Source organism: Magallana gigas, chromosome 4 (genome assembly GCF_963853765.1).
Source record: "Magallana gigas chromosome 4, xbMagGiga1.1, whole genome shotgun sequence".
Taxonomy (NCBI): domain Eukaryota; kingdom Metazoa; phylum Mollusca; class Bivalvia; order Ostreida; family Ostreidae; genus Magallana; species Magallana gigas.
In genome coordinates, this window is record NC_088856.1 from 15,573,319 (window position 1) to 15,596,304 (window position 22,986).

The 22,986-nt window shown below is 32.2% G+C and overlaps 1 protein-coding gene across 7 annotated transcripts in view; it reads right to left on the bottom strand.

The window, feature by feature from the left end:
- Positions 1-22,986, bottom strand: part of LOC105332754 (uncharacterized protein DDB_G0280205) — a 255,829-nt gene that overhangs the window by 968 nt on the left and 231,875 nt on the right. The gene's annotated exons all lie outside the window — the stretch shown is intronic.

The following is a 22,986-nucleotide window of genomic DNA, read 5'->3' on the forward strand; positions in this document are numbered from 1 at the left end:
GGGCATTTTCGTGATAGCTATCAATTAGAAAAATTATTGCACTGTAAAACTAATGAAAGAGTTTAGTCTTAGATACCAAAATAGATAAGATACGAGGATTCAAGAATGGGTACCCCTTCCAGACGTATGTATCTGTTTAGGTAAAATATCCTACTTACGGACGTTCGACATTTTTCTGTAAAATTTTCCTTTAATTGATATTTATAAGAATATTTGCATTGCTTCTTTGTATAGAGACATGATCGTTTGACGATGTAAGATAATTTTCATTTGTTTGTATTTGATTATTGAGTAACATTCTATTCTTGTTTGTTTTACAGTGCTCAATTTTGAAAGATTTCTTGCGATAAACATACGCATGCTCAGAAAATGTAAACAGAGCATTACAAATGGCGACTTTTGATAGTTCACCTCGACATTATTTCAGTGTTTTGAATGGAAATGTGTTCCGTGATTCTATTAACAAACTGGACCGTACAAAGGCAGTCTTTTTCAATTTCAATCTTTATTGATTGCCGGGAATGTTAGAAGGAATACATAGATGACCTAAGGTCATAAGTTTAATAAACGGCTTTCCTCATTACAGTGTTGGATAACAGAACGAAAGCCAAATAAATGTGTTAAAAGTAAGTAAACAAAGGTTTTTTTTTCTTTAACAACTGTAAATAACTGGTTAAGCAGTTGTCTAGTAATATGTGAGATACATCGCTCACAATTCTATGTAGTGTAAACAGGGTTCGTTCACTTTCTGTTGACAGTTTGATGGACTTATAAATTGAATGTTTCAAGCATGTTTTTTTCTACATTTTGAAAAGCCTTAGTAATATTGCCTTTCGAATAGCTTTTTAACTACCTTTGTTACCTTTAGCATTTGTTAATTAATAATGCGGTCGATTTATTTATCTTTTGATTGAAATGCATCCAACATGTTCTATATTGAAAGTAGAGACAGTGTAGTATAGTTATGTATAATACGCATATCTAACTTGTTGTATTTATAAGATTTTTTTATTGATAGATATCATATAACACAGAAAGGTACATGTATTTAAATTTTCTGTGATTTTAATTTGCTCCCTAAAGAGCAGCTGTTGATGGTCTTGTTTATTTCAAATCCAGGTAGCTTAATGTAAAGCGACCATTATGTGTATACTATGGTATTTGTAGGTTCAAATCTTGGTCTGGATTATGTGAACAAAACTTGTCATCAGCTGCCTATGACTAGTAATTGTTATATTGACAAAATCAAGCTTTGCATTCTTGTAAAACCAAAATACAGTGTTTACGTGAACCACATTAACATCCCTTGGTATGCGATGTACAAATCTCCGGCCACAATAAGCAAAAGTAATTTGAACTAGTCTTAGTCCCCATGACGTCTTATATAATGACTGAACAAAGTATCAGGTGTGGTTTCAATTTTTCTAAAAAGATATATTTTATAAGTAACAAATGTGCTGTGCATTTTGTATGATTTAGAGCTGTATAAGAATTATTCTTAAAAAAGAAAAAAAATAGTTTAAGAAATTGAAATAAAAGCAGTAACCTAATCTTTACATACATCACAAACATTATAAAATGGATAAATGTTGCATTCCTGTAATAATCAAATTGTAATTAAAGCAATATGAGCTGCATTTTTCATGCTGAATTTTTTTTTTTTTACTAAAATGTTCTTTTCTACTAAAATCACAAAAATATCATGGTTTTTAAATTTTTGTTAGCCATATTCTTGTGAAAAAGGCCGTTAAGAAGCCTTATTTGGAGCAAAATTGAATTATTGTCGTCCTGTACAAAAATTGATTTGCTATATATTCCTTAGAAGAAAAATATTTCCTTTGACAAAAATTAATGATTTTTTCAAACCTTATTTATCATAAAAGTTTAAGTTATATGCAGACTTATCATACTAGCAGGTTTTTGCAGCAAAATAACATTCTAAAAAATACAGCTCATATTGCTTTAAAATATGTTTTACATTTTAGTTTGCTACAAATATTTCATACCGACTTCTTTTTATATAAACACCAGAATGATAACATTATTTTTGTCCATTGCCTACACTGATTGTTTTTCCAGTTTCTATGTGAAGGCCCCTCTGATACATTCCAAAGTTTCACTTCAGGACCTCAAAGAAGTTACCTCCTCTTTGACCTACTCAAGGATAATGCATAATTTTAAAACAAAACAAACATCTAAAGTCAATATTACTCTTTTTGGAAACTGTGATCTTATTTAAAAAGTGTGGACGAGTTTGGAATTAAGGTTTAATGGATTAAGTTAGTTAAATTTGATGAATGAATTAATTGAAATCATTTTTTAAAAGATGCATACAAATTGATCATTTATATTTAATAGATAATGATCGCGTCTCAATTCTAGGCATTGTGTGATAAAAAAAAAATATAGTGTTGATAAATTTTAATTGTTTACATGTGAACATAGGTGTTGAAGAAAATGTTTTGTTATGCGGCTGTTTATAATAAAGACAACATAATTATAAAGTGAATAAGAAGCTCCTGTTTATTAAATGAACGTTGAAACTTTTATTTTGTTGATTTTAAAATCTTTAATATCATTAAGTTTATTGAGATCTAAAGCTGGTCAACATTTTTTTGCATATTGATATCGCCAGAGTAAATTAAGTCATTGCTTGTATATTTTGGGGTTTAAAATAAATTGCATAGCTATTTTAAAATGTGTCTTTTTTTCTTTTCTACATTTGTAATCAAGCAAATAAAATTCAGTGAAAGACTTCTTCTTTTGAGGATGTAATATCATGTTTGATAAACATTCTATTATTGCTTGCTTTGCAGTGCTCAAATTTGAGAGATTTCTTGAGATTAACATACGCATGCTCAAATAATGTAAACATAGCATTACAAATGGCGACTTTTGATAGTTCACCTCGACATTATTTCAGTGTTTTGAATGGATATGTGTTCCGTGTTTCTATTCGTAAACAAGCTGGACTGTACAAAGTCTTCTTTCAATTTCAATCTTTAATGATTGTTGGGAATGAAGGAATACATAGATAACATAAGGTCAAAAGTTCAATCAACGGCTTCGCTCAATACAGTATTGGATAACAGGAGGAAAGCCAAATTAATGTGTTAAAAGTAAGTAAACAAAGTTGTTTTTTTTCTTCAAACAACTGTACAATTTTTTTCTGCCTTAAAGGTACAAGCGGATCCCTACTAAATATCATTGATAACAATTCATACATAATGGGTTAATCTATAAGGTGCAAATATTCATTTTTGAAAGATTCACTAATTTTTTTAACCAAGTTCTTAAATGAAAGATCTTAAACATGTTTAAAGAATCTATAATGGCAAGAGGACGCAATCACTAAAAATTTAAAGTTAACACGGATATTTTAAAGATACACATGGTCAGCCTTATAGTATCTTTATTAGTTTAATAAGCATCATAGTTCATAAAAATACGAGTTTTAATAAGTTATAAATATTTTAATTTCTTCAGATACCACATCTTTAAAATGTTGTGGTCATAATTTGGTGTTACTTTTTTCAAATATTTACTTGTCATTTTTTTTTTTCATTTTTCTTTATTATGTTCATTATTTAACATGTTTACAACTTTTGAATGCTGGCTATCTAGTTACAAGATAGTTACAAGCAGAAAACGCTGCTTATTTTTTATCTTTGTTTTGTCAGGTAGTTTTTTGAAATTTCGGGGTTTTTGTAATTAATACATTTTCAAGTAAAATAAAAAAACTTTTAATTGCAACTTAAAATGAAATTCGGTGATAACGAACAGTGTTCAAAATCAAAAGTTTAAAGGAAAAATACAAAACCGGAGCATAGCAAACACGGACCTCTACAAATATTAGAGGTTGAATCAAGTGCCATGGACGAGTCAACGTCCTCTGCTGACCGGTCAAACCCGCCGTGTGTTCTTTGTGGTAATTGGGAAAATGGAAAAATCTGTAGACAATTAACAAAGTACACATTTGTTTTTAAAATGATATGATCCAGAATGTAAACAAAAATATCGCACAAGCCATGTTCTTATAGTTAAAAATTAACTGTTGTGACTATGCTCATTTACATGATTTGAAAGCCGAAAATATTTAAACTTCATTTTGTTTACAATACTTCACTAGGATTTATGTATATCTAATGCTTAACAAATATTTGGTTTAGCAGTTTTCTAGTAATGTGTGAGATGCATCGCTCACATTGCTATATAGTGTAAACAAAAAAGCTCGTTCCATTTTGGTTTACAATTCTATTTTATTTTTGAAGCAGTTGTTTTCTTTATTCTAAAGATTTTCAAAACAATAGACTCAACAATTGCCCTTTTCGTTTTCCCATATAACTATATCTGTTATTGATAACAAAAAGAAAACAAAACCAGGTAGATTTTTAATATGTCGATCAGCAATGATTAATTGTTTTATTTATTAACAAACTCTCAAAATAAACTATGCACATTTATTTAGTCATCTTTTATTTTACATAGAATAATCACTTGTTTGAAATGCACTTAAGATGTTCTATATTAAAAGGATAACTTGTAATACATGCAAGTATGATTAGTATGTTTTATTGATTGTAATTAATAGATTATTTTTCATTGATGGATATTATATAACACAGAAATGTATTTTTATTAAAAGCAGCTGTTGAAGTTCCTTTTCATTTCAAATTCAGGTAGCTTAATGTAAAGCGACCATAATGTGTATGGTATTTCTAGGTTCAAATCCTGGTCTGGATTACTTGAACAAAGACTTTCATCAGCTGTCGATGACTAGAGTTGTATAAGAATTTAAAAAAAAAAAGAAAAAAAAAATAGTTTAAGAAATTGAAATGATAACAATTACCTAATCTTTACATACGTCACAAACATTGTAAAATGGAGAAATGTTGCATCCCTGTAATAATCAAATTGTAATTTCTACAAATATTTCATACCGACTTCTTTTTATATAAACACCAGAATGGTAACATTATTTTGTCTTAATGCCTACACTGATTGTTTTTCCAGTTTCTATGTGAAGGCCCCTCTGATACATTCCAAAGTTTGCACTCCAGGACCTCAAAGAAGTTACCTCCTCTTTGACCTACACAAGGATAATGCAAACAAATATCGAAAGCCAATTTTACTCTTTTTTGGAAACTGGGATCTTATTTAAAAAGTGTGGACGAGTTTGGAATTAAGGTTTAATGGATTAAGTTGGTGAAATTTGATGAATAAATTAATTGAAATCGATTTCTTAAACAGTGCATACAGAATGATCATTTCATTTAATAGATAATGATCGCGTCTCAATTCTAGGCATTGTGTAATAAAAAAAATATAGAGTTAATAAATTTCAATTGTTTGCATGTGAACATAAGTGTTGAAGAAAATGTTTTATTACGCGGCTGTTTAGAATAAAGACAACATAATTATAAAGTGAAATAAAAAGTGTTTGATTTACTAGGTGAACGTTCGAACTTTTATTTTGTTGATTTTACAATCTTTAATATCATTAAGTTTATAAAGATCTAAAGCTGGTCAAAAGTTTGTTTTATATTGATTGGATATTAGAACAGTTGACCAATGCATATCGCCAAGGTAATGTACAGTCATTGCATGTGTATTTTGGGGTTTAAAATAGATGGCATACATGTAAATGGTATCTTTAAAGAGTTTGTCATGTCTCTCTTTTCTACATTTGTAATCAAGAAAAAAATCGTTATAATATTTAGCCTTTTTATAATCAAATAACAACTGAAGTAACTTGATATTTTTAAACTGATATTCAAAAAAACTGTGGAACAGAAGTCTTGATAAAAGAATTTTAAGAAAAAGGTGATCAGTAACACTTTATTAAAGCGCTGAATTATCTATCACACTTCACAAAAACCCATTATATCTGTAACTTTCTCTGTTTACACTTTTCATATCAAGAACTTTACATATGCCGTCCAAATCAGTTTTGATTATTTCATTTATGATAAAACGCACGTTACTATAGTGTACTATGCTATAGACGTTGTGTAACGCTGTGAAAATCAATCTTTCTGACTATTTTAATTATTGTGTACATTAACTATTTTGGACTTTGTGTTAATTGCTACAAAAACTTTCCTCTATTTCAACAACTGTTTTAAAAGCGTTTTAAATTCCACGCAGCGTTAATTCCACCTGAGGCACAATCATAATTGACTTCTCTTTATGTTTACTGAAACTTCTTTCATCTTATTAATCCTTTTATGTACCTGTTGCTAAAATGTCAAGAGTTACTCAATAGCTGTTCTTTCTTTGGTTTTCTTACTTCTGTACATATTATGTTAATTTTTTACTGTGTTATTCCATTGTTCATTATATATAATTCTGAATTGTAAATTAATAGTCAGTTGGAATCAGACCTTCGGTACTGATGCATACCAAACTCACGTAATAGTATATTCCATGTAAAATCTATATAAAAGTCTGAAAACTAAAACGCGTGTTGGCTTGTTGGAGGTTTGATGAGGCTGTGTCCAACAACGAGAGAATAAGCTCACGGTTGGTCCAGTATAAGTACTCTACAGGGAGGGAGCGCCCCGTTATAGTTGTAACCTCAAACCAGTATTTTTTAGTTTTTTATTAACCTAGGCTACGGAAGCCTAGATGGCTGTTAAAATCTCAAACGTCGTATTTCGAATGTCGTATTTCGAATTTCAATTTTGAATATGGACTGAGTATTCTGGGCTCTCGCAACGGATCGTATTTTTTATGAGTACTAATATACTTATATTTAAAGACCCAATTTCAAGCCACCTCCCCTAAAATTTACCTGGATTGAGGTCAATAACATACCTCTTGTCAATCAAAAAGAAAAATAGCCTGTACCCTGATTGACAGGTTTGGCCAAGCGTGTCAGCTGGACACCTAGACCGGGTGAGTTGATAGCAATTAACAGTTCAATTAATAGGCAACCAAAATTTAATTTACATTTGTTGAGTTATAAGCGAGTTACAGAGCTTACAATTCTTCGCTATGTAAACAAAGCTTTTGTTTACATTTTGAATGTTGAAGTGGAAATTGCAGTTTTAGACCTCAAATGAATGTGTTAATCGTTAGTAACTGTTTATTTATCCTTAAAATGAATAAGAAGATAGAGAAATCAGTTTGAAAAAGATTTTTTACTTGTATATTGAACCAATGTAAACAAAAGCAGGGCACGAACCTTGTTTACATGACGAAGAAATCTGAGCCCAATATCTTGCTTAAAACTCATCGACTGGCATCCAAATTTCATTTGATCATTAGAAATGCATTCCTAAAGCATTGTAAATAATAAAAACAGAAAAATAAAGTTTGACCAAAATCGTGAACATGCCCCTTTAAAGTAAAAGAAGGGGTATTTTTGAAGAAAAAAAACTTTCGTTAGAACTAGATTCTGAGTTATTTTACTGAGATATAGTTTTCATCACAACAAGTAACATGTATCATATTTATAGATTAAACAAGTACATTTAATTTTTAAGTCGAATCTCTTGGATATGGGGTAACCCATATCTCTTTTTGTTTACGACTGGTGTCATTTTACTTTGGGAGGGCGTCATTTCTCTGCATGTTTAACTTTTTAAAAAGTGACCCCTGGGTCTTTTGTCTTCGAACTTAATCAATTATTCTAGAGCTGGGTGTCATTATTCTACGTCAAAATAAGAACCCCGATCATTGTTCTACGGGGATCCTTATTCTTATTTACACCAGACGCCAACGCTGACTCGAGGGATAAAGCATAGGCCCACCCCCGCCTTTTTTTTATTATCTTAGTGAGTTTTAAAAAAAATCTTCAAATTGAAAGTCCAATCTGTTCAGATTGGATATAATATGTCATGATTCTGGACTAGAGGATATCCTTAAATGCTGAATATACAATACACCGTTCATCAATGTAAATGTTGTAATGTAATAAATTTTGGTTATACCAATATTAGAAGTACAGAATAAGCCGTTCATCCTGATTGCATGATTACATTGGCCATGATGGTGCTATGTTGTAAATTTTGTATTTACTGCCACTTGCCACTCGGTAACTTGGATCCCTGGAACAATCAATGACAGTAGCATGGTTTGTACATGTATGTGGCTTTGACATCATGTAATTCCGATATGACATATATAATATCGATAGTTTTATGCTATAACGCAGGGATAGCGTTTCATATACTTGTATATATGTGTAATTATGTGTGAATGCTACAATCATGTATCAAGATTGGTCCATTTGAGGTTTTCCGATTAATAAAACATTCTAACACAAAAAATTAAACAAACACATAATATATAAGTATACATCGTGAGCAATTTATTAATCAATAGTCAAAAAATGGAAAAGACCATCACATCTATAAGAGAGCAAGATCATACAGTGTCCAATAAGTTAAAAACTGAAATAATTCGCTGGATCGAATCCACAAGTAGTAAATATTTTTTCTCACTTAACTGAAACATGAAAAGAAAAAGAGATAGTAAGTAACATGTATCTAATCTTGTAGGATTTTTGAGGGGGTGTACTGCCATCTTGTACATTTGAAGATAAAAATGTTAACATTTCTTGAACTGGCTTGTTTCTGTCCGAAACTGCCATAAATACATGTATTGCCAGGAGATATAAAAACAATAAATATGAAGTCCCACATGTCATTTTGTTTGAAAAGTATGCATACTGGAACTGGACAATGCCCTTTTTGATAATCACTCAGAACAGCTGTCGAACTGCAGCTAGACTTATTTTGAAGATTTCAAAATCTGAAAAAATATGAAGGAGGTTCATTGGTGTTTTCTTTACAACCATTTGTTGAGAAAAATGTCTAACGTTGCTTATTTGAGTTGTAACTTTGTCTCCAAGTAAGGTGCCCTATTCTTAAAATAGGCCTAAAAAACCACGATATATTTGTCCGTGTCTATTGAGATACATTACAGATATATTTTCATTGAAATATGATGTATGGTTTGTTTTTTTTATTTAAGACGATCACTTTTTAGACCCCTATCCCACTTCTAAATAGAATTTAATTTAAGGTTTCTCCACCCTTGATGTTTTTTTTGTTGTTGTTTAAATCGTATTTTTTGTTTAAATTTAAAGATTGCTGTGTAAATATTCAAATTGAACTTAAATATCGGTATGTTGCAAATATTTTGTTCATGCAGCAAGAGCTCACACAGGTTAACTAACATGGCAACTATAGCGACGACTGCTCCCCAACCAAACATCACATTTTTTTTAGTGATTTCTATATTATAAAAAAAAATTTTAAAGAAATTAATTGCAATCCTTTATTTAATGTATTTTAACATGTTAGGGCCATTTAAACTTGCCAGGATTAAAGCTATCACATTTAAATTGCATTTTGGTACAATTTTTCAACCATGAATACTAGTATGTACAGTTTAGCAACATGAAACGTCTATAACTATTAAAATGATGATTTAAACTCACTTAAAATTGGTACTTTTGTAATTCATTATATATCCTACCGACATCTGCAAAGAAATGTTCACCTTGCCAGGTAAAAAATTATGAATTGTAGTCTCCGCCAAGTTTGCCGATGTACAGTTTTATCAGTTTTTATTGAATTCTCAACGATTTCAACTCAAACTACTCTCTATAAATTGTTAAACATTAGTGCCATTTCTCTTTACTTAGCCTAAATGTGTTTAACACAATAAAGTTCAAGAAATATTAGCAAACCATGCATAACAGAACACTAATAATATACCTGATAACGGTAGAAGATTCCGGAATGTTCACAATGACGTCATGCGACAATCAAAGGACCTTAATTTTTTTTTAGAGAACTAAAGAAATCCCATGGCTCTTCCGTTAATTGCGCATTTCTCGTTGAATAAGGATTAGATCTTTTAAAATAAATCATATTTGCGGAAAGCGAACAAATGTTAAAAAACGTAAATATAAGCATTGAATCATTATATTTTGAAAGATGTGGTCTCATAACTGCAACGATGTGTGCAAACAAATTTTCATAATTATTCAATTCAATTTATTAAATTTGTATGCACACACCGTTGCAGTTATTAGACCACAACTTTCAAAATATATTGATTCAATGCTTAAGTAACAAGCTTGATAATATCCAAGCAGAATATGGGAGATTTGACATTATTACGCTAAACGAAATTTGGTTAGATAATAATACAACTTCTGAAACTTTTAATGATCCAATGCTTTCAAGAGCCATTTAGGCGCGATAGACGAGACGATAGATACGGTGGCGTGATGATATATATAAATAGTAATATACATGTAATATGTAAAAGCCGAACAGATTTAGAAGTTAACCAAATCTGATGCATCTGGGTCAAATGCTTATTTTATAAAAAAAAAAAAATTCTTATGGGAACTTTTTACCGTCCACTGAATGCCGATAGGGAAAATTGGAATGTCATCGCATATTCCATGGAAAAGCCAAAAATACAAATATAGAAAACTAGATAATACCCCGCGCAAGCGCGGAAATTAACACTTTACACATTGATATGATATTATGTATGGTGGCATATCTCTGCCCCTTGTGTACAAGTTATTTTTCTATTAATTATGTCGACATGCAAGATAAAGATGTTGACATGCAAGATAGTTACCGTATATATCTGGTTTTTCCCGCGTCATGTTTTTCCCGCGAATCGCAGCCTAGAACGGTATATAAAATTTACGCGAATCAAATTTTCACTATTTCAAAGTTACATTGAAAATATAATTAACGATTGTTTAAACTTGTGAGGTAGGAGGGGAAGAGTATTTAAATTGTCGATCTTCGTAATGAAAAATTCGGACAATGAAACCATTTACACGATTTCCTTAATATGAATAATTACCGATAATTATTTTCAGAGACGCAAACAGTCATGGATAAATAGATCATGTACCGTTACATGTACCAGTAGCTGGAGTATAATTAGACATCGGTTTAGTCTTTCTTTTTTTACTTTTAAATTTAAGTTTAAGAACTATATAAAACCTTCGGAAATGCGTATTTCTCTAGGTATTTTTATATTTAATCTTTCAAAAGCACTTCGAATTATGTAAAATCATCATTAATTGGGTATAGATAAAACTCTTCATGTATACATTTAAACATGTATTATTTGAAACCTACGTAAAATCTACAAACATTTCTTCGTTTTGCATTACAAATTTAGTTTAAAAACAATCATGTATTGATTAAAGTATATACTGAAATAAAAAAAAAAACTGTTTAAATCTTGGTTGTATCATATTTGTTTTATTTTTACATTAGATTTTACACTTTAAAACTGTTATTTTTATTTCTAAAGAATGTGCTACGCCCCTCTCTCTTTCACGCTTACGGAGCTTCGCAGTTAGCTATTATGTTTACTTCTTAACATTATTGTGTTTATAATTGACACTAATTGGGTTAAATTGTTTCTCAAACTTAAGACGGCAAACTTAAGTTGACATTCCTTGTAAACAGACAAGAAGTTATCAAAATATGGACGTAAAAGTTCCACAAATTGTACAATTTCAACATAATTAATTTTCAATATGAAAGATAGTGAGAAAATTTCTATGTATTTATATAAATGCGACAAAGTTATAACGCAAAATAATATTATGACTTAATCAAAGTCAACAAAGCTTGAAATGAGCGGTTAAATCATCCAAATTATATCTTCTTGTAATTTTTTCTTTGTACAAGTCGACATAATTTTGACAAGATATACATTTTATAAGAAGATGACACCAATTTTAATTTGTCATTTAGAGGTTGAACACAACATCAAGAGGCGGTTATACTTTTCCGTAGTCACAGGTGGGCGATATTTGAGATTTTGTAGAATTCTTATCTGATTGCAATTTTTCTTGCATGTCAACATAATTATGTTGCATGTTGACATAATTATCTTGCATGTCAACATATTTATCTTGCATGTCGACATATTTGATAGGAAAATAACTTGCACACAAGGGGCAGAAATATGCCACCATAATATGCCACCATACCATTATGATAAATACGCTACCTATTGATGTCACCATACAACTTATTTATGTTAACATGCAACTTATTTGTGACGACATGCAAGATAAATATGTCGACATGCAACTTAGATATGTTGACATACAACTTACAACTTATAAGTTGCATGTCAACATATTTATCTCGCATGTTAACATAAATAAAATGCATGTCAACAAAATCATCACGCATGTCAACTTAAGTAAGTTGCATGTTACATGTCGACATAAATATGTTGCATTTAACATAAATAAGTTGCATGTAGACATAAAAAGGTAGCATCTAACATCTTGGGTGTACAGGTGGGCGATATTTGAGATTGTTTGAGAGTTTGTATAATTCTTATCTGATTGCAATTTTGTTGCATGTCAACATAATTATGTTGCATGTTTGGTCAGATTCCTTCCTTAAATTATTATTTAAAATTGAAATTAAAAAACTGCAATGTTGGATATTTAAAGGAGCCGACAAAGATGAAAAATCTGAAATGAGATGGATAATATATACATTTACGTGGCCTTAATCCTGTTTGTTGCAGCTGACTGAAAAAATGAACGTTTTCCATCGTGTTTATTTCAAACCAGTGTATTGATATTTAGTGTATTTCTATAAAAATTTCTATTACTGTCCCAAATAAGAATTTCAGATAAAAGACTGTTTTGAAAAACAATCTAAAAGTGCGGGGCATCCTCATTATTCTTCACCTTTTCACTAATCTGTTCATTACAACATGTTTACAAATTATAATGTTTAAGGTTTACTACCAGGCTGTCGTTGTATGAAAATGTATGAAATTAAAACACGCTAGGTTTTGCATATTTAATTGCATATTTTAAACCAAAGCTTTCATATTCAATGTATCTGGCCGATAGTAAACTCGCCCTACACTTTCCGCCATGATGTCAATTAGTCAACCCGTTTCTTAGCACTCCGTTCTGAATAACTAAATCAATACTAAAATAGCATTATTTGCTCCATTTAATTTATTAACCTTTTGTATGAATCGGAGTCCAATCCAATGTATCTCCCAGCGATGCATGATAATCTCGTACTACACTTTTCGATCATTAGCGGCGTTCTTGGTTAACCCGTCCTAGAAAGTTCTAATTCATTCTCTCACCTCTAAGCGAATGAGCATCAAAACTAAAATCACCCACTGAAGAAACGCATCGATTCATTTATTTATTCAATATTTGTCAAATCTTAACTTCTGTGTATTTTCTAAATAGGCTCATAGACAATATATTCTCTCTTTACGTAATTAGTCAATAGTATTTCTTTGCATTTAATTGAAACTACCCCTGATTTGGATCCACCAAAGCATTTCCACCACCTTACTCATTTTTTTTGCTATTTTGGACTTGTTTATCAAAAATGAAAGTATAGGTTTTTGAATAATTTCACAATAATAACTTATCAGTTAAAATTTGATCATACCTTACGGACATCATCTCACATGTGTTGAAATACCAAATGTGTAAGCAGTTACTCTGTTGCAGGCATTTTGTAGTTTATTTGCAAAATGTCATAATTCATAAGTATAAATGTACTTATCACGGGACATTACTGAAAAGAGTTAGTGATATTAAAAAAACTTAACAAATCCTCTATTCCTTCTATCAAATGAAATGGAAATAGTACACCGACAAGCGACGATTTTGAAAATCAAATACATATTTTTGTCTACAGTCACAGGTCAATGACGAAAAAATACTAATCTACGAGATAACCCAAATAATACTTCGAAGTGTTCTATCGATAGAATCGTTATTTCTACTCAAGATGTAAACGACACTCTACCAATGTTACACACACTCATCAACCTTTCCTTTGAAAACTCATCCTCACCAGTCAATGGAAAACTTTAAATGTTCTCCCAGTATGTAAAAAAGGATCAGCTAATATTGCTAGTAAATTATAGACCCATCGCATTGTTAAGTGCACTTGGAAAGTATATGGAAAGATGCATCTTTAAGCACATTTATAATTATCTTCATTTAATTAACATATAAATTCCACATCAATCCGGATTCTCTCTAAATGATTCTACCATAAATCAATTACTATGTATAACAAAATAATTTAATTCTGGTTGTAACGCGCTTTCTGATTGGCTAAAAAATTATTTTATATCGTATAAAGAATGTTGCCTACGTCATAGTAAGACTAACGACAAAAACGTATCAATACGCCTGACACAGCCCCAAGAGTGTTTACGAAGTTAATGGGGGGCAATAAGTGCACATCTAAGAAGTGAACAGATTTCCATTTATATGTACCTGGACGATTGGCTTCTCAAAAATGCAGATCGAATGACATTAGTTCATCAACTAAGAAGAACTTTGTTTCTACTGATGGACTTGGGCCTGGTAATAAATCAATCCAAGTCAATTCTGCAACCAACGCAACAGATAACTTATGTTGGAGCACTATTCAATCTCCAATAGGGTCTACCCCAGTTTGGACGGTTTTCTCAGTCTGCGTGGAGCAATTTCTACCATGGTTATGGAATCTTTTATCCCAGCACGTACATTCCTCAGAGTCCTCAGTTTAACGGCAGCCTGTATAGATTTGGTACGTCTTGCCAGACTCAAGATGCGTCCCATTCAGTTCTGCCTTCTGTTCCAGTGGCGTCCACATGTGGACGAACTGGATCATATGATTCAAATCGACAGTTTCCTCATCCCACATCTTCTCTGGTGGATAGAGAGAGGGAACGTTCTGGCAGGGACGTCTATTCTGAGCTTCAGAGCAGACCTAACCTTGTGGACGGATGCATCAACTTACGGGTGGGTAGCCCACCTAGAGGATCGAAATGTGTCGGGGAAATGGACGGTGATAGAACAGTCATCACATATAAATCTGTTGGAACTCAGTGCAGTGGAGAATGCACTTCATCACTTCAGGGACAATGTCAAACACAGGCAAGTCTTGCTGAGGACAGACAATTCAACAGTAGTGTCTTACATCAATCGCCAAGGGGGGACAAAGTCTGCAGCCCTATGTGTGATGACATGGAGGATTCTGCATTGGTGTCACCTTCTCGGAATACAGCTCAAAGCAGCTCACATTCCAGGGAAAAAGAATGTAATAGCGGATCAGTTGTCCAGAGGGCAACAAATTCCCAAGATGACAGAATGGAGTCTCAACCAAGAAATAGTTCAGCAGATTTTGCGAGTTTTTCCCACTCCAAACATAGATTTATTCGCAACAAGGGAAAACCGGAAACTAGTAGTATTTTGTTCTCCGTTTCCAGACTCCATCAAGACCCCTTGGCATGGGAATGTGATGCGCTAGCTGTAGATTGAACAGGAATGTTTGCATATGCATTTCTGCCTCCAATATTAATTCCGAAAGTACTCAGAAAAGTGGAACAGGAGTCGTGTGTTCTTCTCCTCATCGCTCAGTTTTCACCAAGACAGTCATGGTTTCCAGACCTACTACATCTATTGGTCGACATTCCAAGGGAACTTCCAATAATAAGAGACATGTTGAATCAAAGAAGAGGGCAGTTCATTCATCCAAGTCCAGAAAGTGTGCATTTGGCGGTTTGGAAAATTTCAAACAACGAAGAACAGAGAATAGATTTTCTGAGAAAGCTAAGTCATTCATCTTCAACTCCCGAAGACAGTCAACAAGAAAAATGTATGATGCTAGAATACGAATCTACAAGGAATGGTGTGCCAAGAACCAAAAGGATTCAGTTGAGGCCACTGTAGCTGATTTAGCAGACTTCTTCATCTATTTGCATGAAGAACGTAATTGTAAACCAAATACTTTAATGGGTTATAGGTCAGCGATAGCATCTATGCATAAGGGTTGGAGCAATAGTTCTGTCAGTAACAACACTGATCTGTCAAAGTTAATATAAGGAATATACAATTCTGAACCTAATGTACGACCATTACTTCCAAATTGGGATTTGCCGACTGTCCTTTGGAAGTTGTGTGACTCCCCATTTGAACCGATGAATTCATGCGATATGAAGTACTTTACATGGAAGACAGTGTTCCTTGTAGCTCTGGCAACAGCATCAAGAGTAAGCGAAATCCAAGCTCTTTCAATTGGAGAGTCCCATTTACGTCTTGAGCAGAATGGAATACGTTTATTACCGAATATACAGTTTTTAGTCAAAACTCAGAGATTAGGAAAGCCATGGAAACCAATATTCATACCAGAGTTTAATAGCTAGCTTTGCAACAGACAGTAGAGACTTGCTTTTGTGTCCTTGTAGAGCACTTAAAATGTACCTAAAAAGGACAGAGTCTTCTCGTGGTGATGAAAAGTGTTTATTCTTGACTTACAAATCGGACTCACAAAAACCAGCATCCAAGAGTTCAATTTCAAGATGGATTGTGTCACTAGTAAAGTTTGTGTATGAACATAACAGTGAGACTTTATCTCATGTGCGTGCACATGATACAAGACGATTGGCAACTTCATAGGCCCTTTTCAATGGTGCAACTCTAGAAGAAATTCTACAGACAGCTCATTGGGCAACAGAAAACACCTTTACTTCATTCCATATGAGAGATGTTCCTCAAGGAGAAGCTCGCTTTGCCAAGTCATGTCCTTGAAACATCGAGATGGGCGAAAGAACAAAAATAGAATATCTTTTTGAGTGAGTGTATTTTTTATTTTACTATTATATGATAGTGATTGTAATATCCCGCCCAATATTTCTGCTACAAATTCTGCAAAAAGTTGTTGCAGGTAAGTATAGATAATGATGTAAACTGAAGGTTTTTAAAGGTACAACCCCTGTTTACGAGATATCTATACTTACCTGCATCACCCACCCCTGTTTGTGTAGGCCCTCACAAAACTGAAACGGAAGTATGCTTGTGCATTATGGGTAAACACTAGATGATACCACAGGGCTGGTCTCAAAAGTTCAGGCATGATCGTAGGCAGCTCGGGGAAAATGCAAAAAGTTGATGCAGGTAAGTATAGATATCTCGTAAACAGGGGTTTTACCTTTAAAAACCTCCATTTTAAAGGTCAAATGACCGTTTTTATCTACATTGAAGAGTAAAAAAAATAAATTATAAGTAACGAATTCAATATTTATTAGTTTTATACGATATAAAATGGTTTGAAACAGTTTACGCTTTTTTATAAACCGCTTCGCGGTTTATAAAGCGTAAACTGTCCCAAACCATTTTATCTCGTATAAAACAAATATATATTGAATTCATTCCTTAACTACTTTAATCGGGCCATTGATCAAGGAAAAGAGATCAGAGGGGTATTCTTAGATATCAGCAAAGCTTTTGATAAGGTGTGGCCTATTGTATAATCTCGAAAAAATAGGTATATGAGGAAACCTATCACTTTGGTTCCGTAGTTATCTCCATAATAGAAAATGTGTTGTTTTTAACGAATCTCGATCAAAATTTATGAACGTCAGAGCAGGAGTTCAAAAGGTAGCATTCTAGGCCAACTCCTTCTCCTTGTTTTCATAAACGACCTAGTGGTTGATAATCGAACGCAACATCAAACTATTCGCCGACGACACTTCAATTTACATATAACCGTTGAAAATCCATTTATATCCGGAACATTACTAAGTTCTGACCTTGAACAAATTACAGGGGTGGTCGAAAAAATGGCTGGTATCCTTCAATCCAAACAAAACGGAATGTATGATGGAATTTCTCTTAAACTAAAGAAACCTTAAAATTTTCATCCCTCATTAATAATCGATGATGTCCATCTCAATGATGTTGAATCGCATAAACACCTCGGAGTATCTATAAGTAGCAATCTATCGTGGAACTTGGGTATCAATGAAATTTTATCTAAATCATATATATACACGAAATTGGGGCTAATGTGCAAGTAAAAATGTACTAAATAGAAATAGTCTTCAAAAATTGTACTTCTCCAGTCCTGGAATATGCCGATTTTATTTGAATATCTTAGTTTAAAAATCGAGAACATTCAGCTTGAAGCGGCGCGAATTGTGACAGGGGGTAATAGCACCCCTGCGAATGTTATTGTCATTTAAATTTTAGACCACGTGGTTTTGTTTGGCCCTTTCAGTTTCGCAGTAAAAATTATACCTCGTGTTTATAGTCTATTTCATAGAATCTAGGTACTTGTAGTCTAATATAAAATCTAGAGGTTTAGTGATTTTAAACTTTATCTTCATTAATTGGTGGAAAATATGTGATCTAGAAATAAATGTAACAATACAAAAAATAGTTTTTGTCTGCTGTTGCAACAATTAACATGCATAGTAGAGATCCCCCCTGAGAAATAATTTTTGATCCGCGACTGGCCTAGTAATAGCATCAATAATGAAACAGACTATACTATTTGATGCAGAATGTTCCTTGAAAATGGCTCAATATATACAAAGTTTTTATGCAAAACCGACACCCATTATTTATTTAAAAACATGGTATTGCACACCACAAGCATCAAACATGATTTTATTAAGCAACCCAATGTTAATATTTTCAACCACTTTACACGTGGTTGAACACGAACGATTCCTCTGTTCTGAATAATATCGTTTAGTATAAATAACTGCTAGATGGTAAAATAAGACATACACCTAAAAGATTTTCATGTTTTAACATAAGTCAAAGTAGGATATGATATGAAAAACAACCAGTACATACGTATTTTGAGAATATTAACCGAACACTTATACTTCCGCTCGAAATTTCACAGGAACTAAACAAATCTCCGTGAAGTCTCGTGAACTTTCATTCGAGCACCTCTGGATTTATTACATAATTAGCAACAATAAAGAAAACATTCCGAACACATCCGCAGGGGTAAATAAACTAGCATCCAAACTCTCCTATACAAAGAAACAGGCTGGGTTCCTCTATCTAAGCGTCGGGAAGACCACCGGCTTATTTTTTGTTTGAAAAGTTTTACGGCAAAGTTCCTAATTATCTATTAAACCTTTTGCAGACTCATCTGCATTCCAATGTATCACATAATACATGAAGCACCAACTCAATACGGGAAATCTACGCAAGAACTAAGCTATATTACAATTTTTTTTTCTTCCCAATACCATTATATAAATAGTGCCTGTTTGGGAGGGTAACTGTTGAAATTGACACCCCGAGACAACCATTGTCAACCGACGAGAAGCGGGGGAAAACATTGGTTTTCGAGGGGTGTCAATTTCAACAGTTACCCTCCCAAACAGGCACTATTTATTTTGTAATACTGAATGTATTAATTTTAAAGAAAATTTTACTGCTTTTATATTGAAATGAAGTTAATTCTACGGCGAACCGTACGCGCACAATTTACGCGCATGTAACAATTCGTTGTGTTACCCGTTGCCAAGCATGTTGCTAACGCTGAGGGTAATAGAACGAATTACCAACTGCGCCTAAACCAATCAGATTTCAGAATTTAACATGAAAGTATAATAATATGAAATCAGTATCTATCTAATCTAATTGCGACAGCTAATGTAGGTACCTGTAGCTATCTTTAGTGACATGTACTTTCCGTCCACACACAGGTGTAGGCAAAAATATGGGAAAAGGCTCTATACCTCCTTCCACAAATGTGTTTGTTTATATTTTATTATGCAAATCATAGTGTTGAGTAAGCATATGCTCAATGTTATAGTTGGGAGATACCTATGTTTGTTCCAAAACATCAATATTTGAGAAAAAAAAAGAGGATTTTCATGACATAAATCTATATGTATATAATATGACATTTAAACTTTAAAGTTTACATTTCATTTTTTATCTTTTTAAGTATTATAAGGTTTAAAAAGCTTGATTTACTTACAGTTCTTTGATTGGGAGGAAGGGGGGGGGGGGTGAAAAATACCACAGGCTTTAAAGTTGGAGGTCAGTGTTGGATGACATGACTGCAATCGCTATTTATACAGCTATATAGAAACTTAATATTGATGATTTTGTGGGGGTTTTGATTTTATTATTTGGTTGAGATTTTAGTAAGATAATACAAAATGCACAAAGGGGAGGAGAAGACTTACTAAATGTTTTGTTTCTATTGATCTAAACCCAGACAGGTGCATGTGGTATAGCCTTAAAGTACCTAGTTCTCCAAATTGTACCAGATCAAATACCATCAAAGCTCTTGAACAGTTGAATGTTTTCAATGCTATGTTTCAGAACTGTTGTGCTCTTGGTCAGCCATTAAGCTCTTTCAGCAGTTCCCTGAAGAATGAAAATATTCTATCTGATAATAAGGAAAATATTTTCACTATTCTAAGAATACAGGAACTCATCTTTTAACTCAGTCATGATACATACAGTCATTCAAAATGTTTGATATCTTATTTTTATATTCAATGACAAAATGCATGCTTAGTTACAGACATGCACTCGTTCTTTATAGATTAATTATATGAAAAAGAGAGAGAGATGAAAAAATAGAATGGAGAAAGAGAAATGAACATGAGAGGCAATTAAACAGTCAAACATTCAAAAGATTAATAGGATTTAATGTATACATGTATACAAATATTAAGTATTGTAAAAACAAATCTAAGAGAGAGAGAGAGAGAGAGAGAGAGAGAGAGAGAGTGTGAGAGAGAGAGAATCATACTCTCAGAAAGAAAAGGAGATACCATACATCAATTTAGGTGTTGTGATTTTTTAACCCACCAACCCGAAATATTCACAAGTGAATAATATATATATATATATAAGAATATATAATATATGCAAACTGATTCACTACAGTGTATTAAAAATTAAAGAAGTAAATTTGACTTTGTAGAATTTCAATGCATGTTAGAATATACATGTATAGATCTTGTCTCTTTCAGATTGATTTTTTAAAATTAGAACACAAAATTTTGTGCTTAAAATGTATTTTCCATTGAAGCAGATTATCTAACATTAAGGTATGGCTTAGTGTAAATGCTGACTCTAGACCCTTTAATTTTAAGAATTATGGGTGTAAAAGGTGTAGATTGTTACTGATTGTTTTGTTATTTTAAAAACCTTACATCAGTGATGCATGGATTCTTTACATAACAACAAATTTAACAGTTAAACACAATTAAAACATTGTCGGGTCATTAATTTTCCAAAAATATCATCTGAATGCATGCAATTAGTTAATTAGAGCTCATTGGAGTTTTCATTCAAAGTAGCTGCTTGTAGTATTTTTCACACTAATATATTAATTACATCTACCTAGATTTTTATTCTAGTAAGTATAAAACAATTAAGATTTTCTTCATTTTCTTAAAAAAATCTTACTAGAGTATTTAGTGTTAAATTTGTTGTAACTTTATGATAGGCATGATGAACAACTAAATTCAATTAATGTTTTAAACAAAATTCTATACTGTTATTTAACACATCTGTGCAATTATTATTTAAAAAAAAACTCACACAAATAATTTCAATAAAAAATTGGGATTGTGACCCATCATATTTAGATGTCAGATTAGAACAAACTGAGAGTAATAACTTTGATAATTGAAAACTACAATTATAAATGTCACAGATCTGTTTTAATAATTTCACTGCAGCATCTTTCTCTCCAAGTGGAAAGCTTAGAGTCAGATTTTACACCAAGCCAAAAGATTCTCTCAGCTCTAAGAACTTTCTTTTTGATGTGCTGGTGCAAATCACATTGGAATGTTCAGGGTTGTTCTAAAATTATTCAGATCAGAAACATGATATTTAACAGAAACACATGTGGCTCAGAGAAAGAGTAAAGTTGAAATATGGGGTACAAAAGAGGATACAAAATAAGCAAATTAGAATGAAAAATATAGATAACAATTGAATAAAATTAATGAAGAAAACAGATCAAGGTAAAGAAATTAATCAGTAATTTACTCCCACTTGTAATAAATAAGTATCATTCTCACTTGCACTCACTTATATTTGTTTTAGGCATATGTGTAACATAATTATTTCCTAGTCAGTTGAATATACAATTGTATAATAACTCTATATTTTTATAAATTCTAGTGTTCACAGTTTGAATATAAAATAAATGTGAAATTGAAATCAGGTTTTAGATTTTATATATTTTTTTAAATGTATATCAATGTAACATTCATTATGATTTCCATTTAATATCTTTAATGCCCCTTCCTTCACATCTCCCCTCCCCTACCCCCCCCCCCCCCCCAATAAAAAAGAAAAGAATTTGTTTCATTTGACCTGTATACAGAGTAGTACAATTTTACAGAGAGAGAGAGAGAGAGAGAGAGAGAGAGAGAGAGAGAGAGATGCAGTCATACATTTAAAAGATCAACGGATTTAATGTATTTACAGATTTAAGTATTACTAGAAAATCAGAGAGAGAGAGAGAGAGAGAGAGAGAGAGAGAGAGAGAGAGAGAGAGAGAGAAAAAGAGAGAGAGAGAGAGAATTGCAGTCATACATTTAAAAGATCAACGGATTTAATGTATTTACAGATTAAATCAGAGAGAGAGAGAGAGAGAGAGAGAGAGAGAGAGAGAGAGAGATTAATTAATATGAAACAGGATTTGAATTACCATAAAAAAGGGATGACTTTAAAAACAAATGTTGTCACCTTTAAGTCAAAAAGAGAGATCGAGAGAGATGATTAAACCATAGTGAAAGAGATGAAAGCAACTCGGAGAAGTGATAGAGAGAGTGAAATAAAAAAGATAGAGAGAGAGAAAAAAAAGAGTTGGAAAGAGAAATGAAAACAAGAGAAGGAATGGAGAGGGATAAGAAAAATTGTAAAGAGAAAACTATAAAGAGAGAAAAAGATGAATGAAAATATTTCATAGTGACATATATATATATATATAGAAAGAAAGGTATAATCAGGCACATAAAAGAGTAAAAAAGAGAGAAGAAAGAAAGAGTGAAATATGAGAGAGAGAGAGAGAGAGAGAGAGAGAGAGAGAGAGAGAGAGAGAGAGAGAAGCATGCATTAGCAAAATAGAGGAAGAGCATTAAAATGACAAGAAGAGAAGTAAAAAGAACAATATATCAAATCAGAGAAATGAAAAACATGAGAATGTG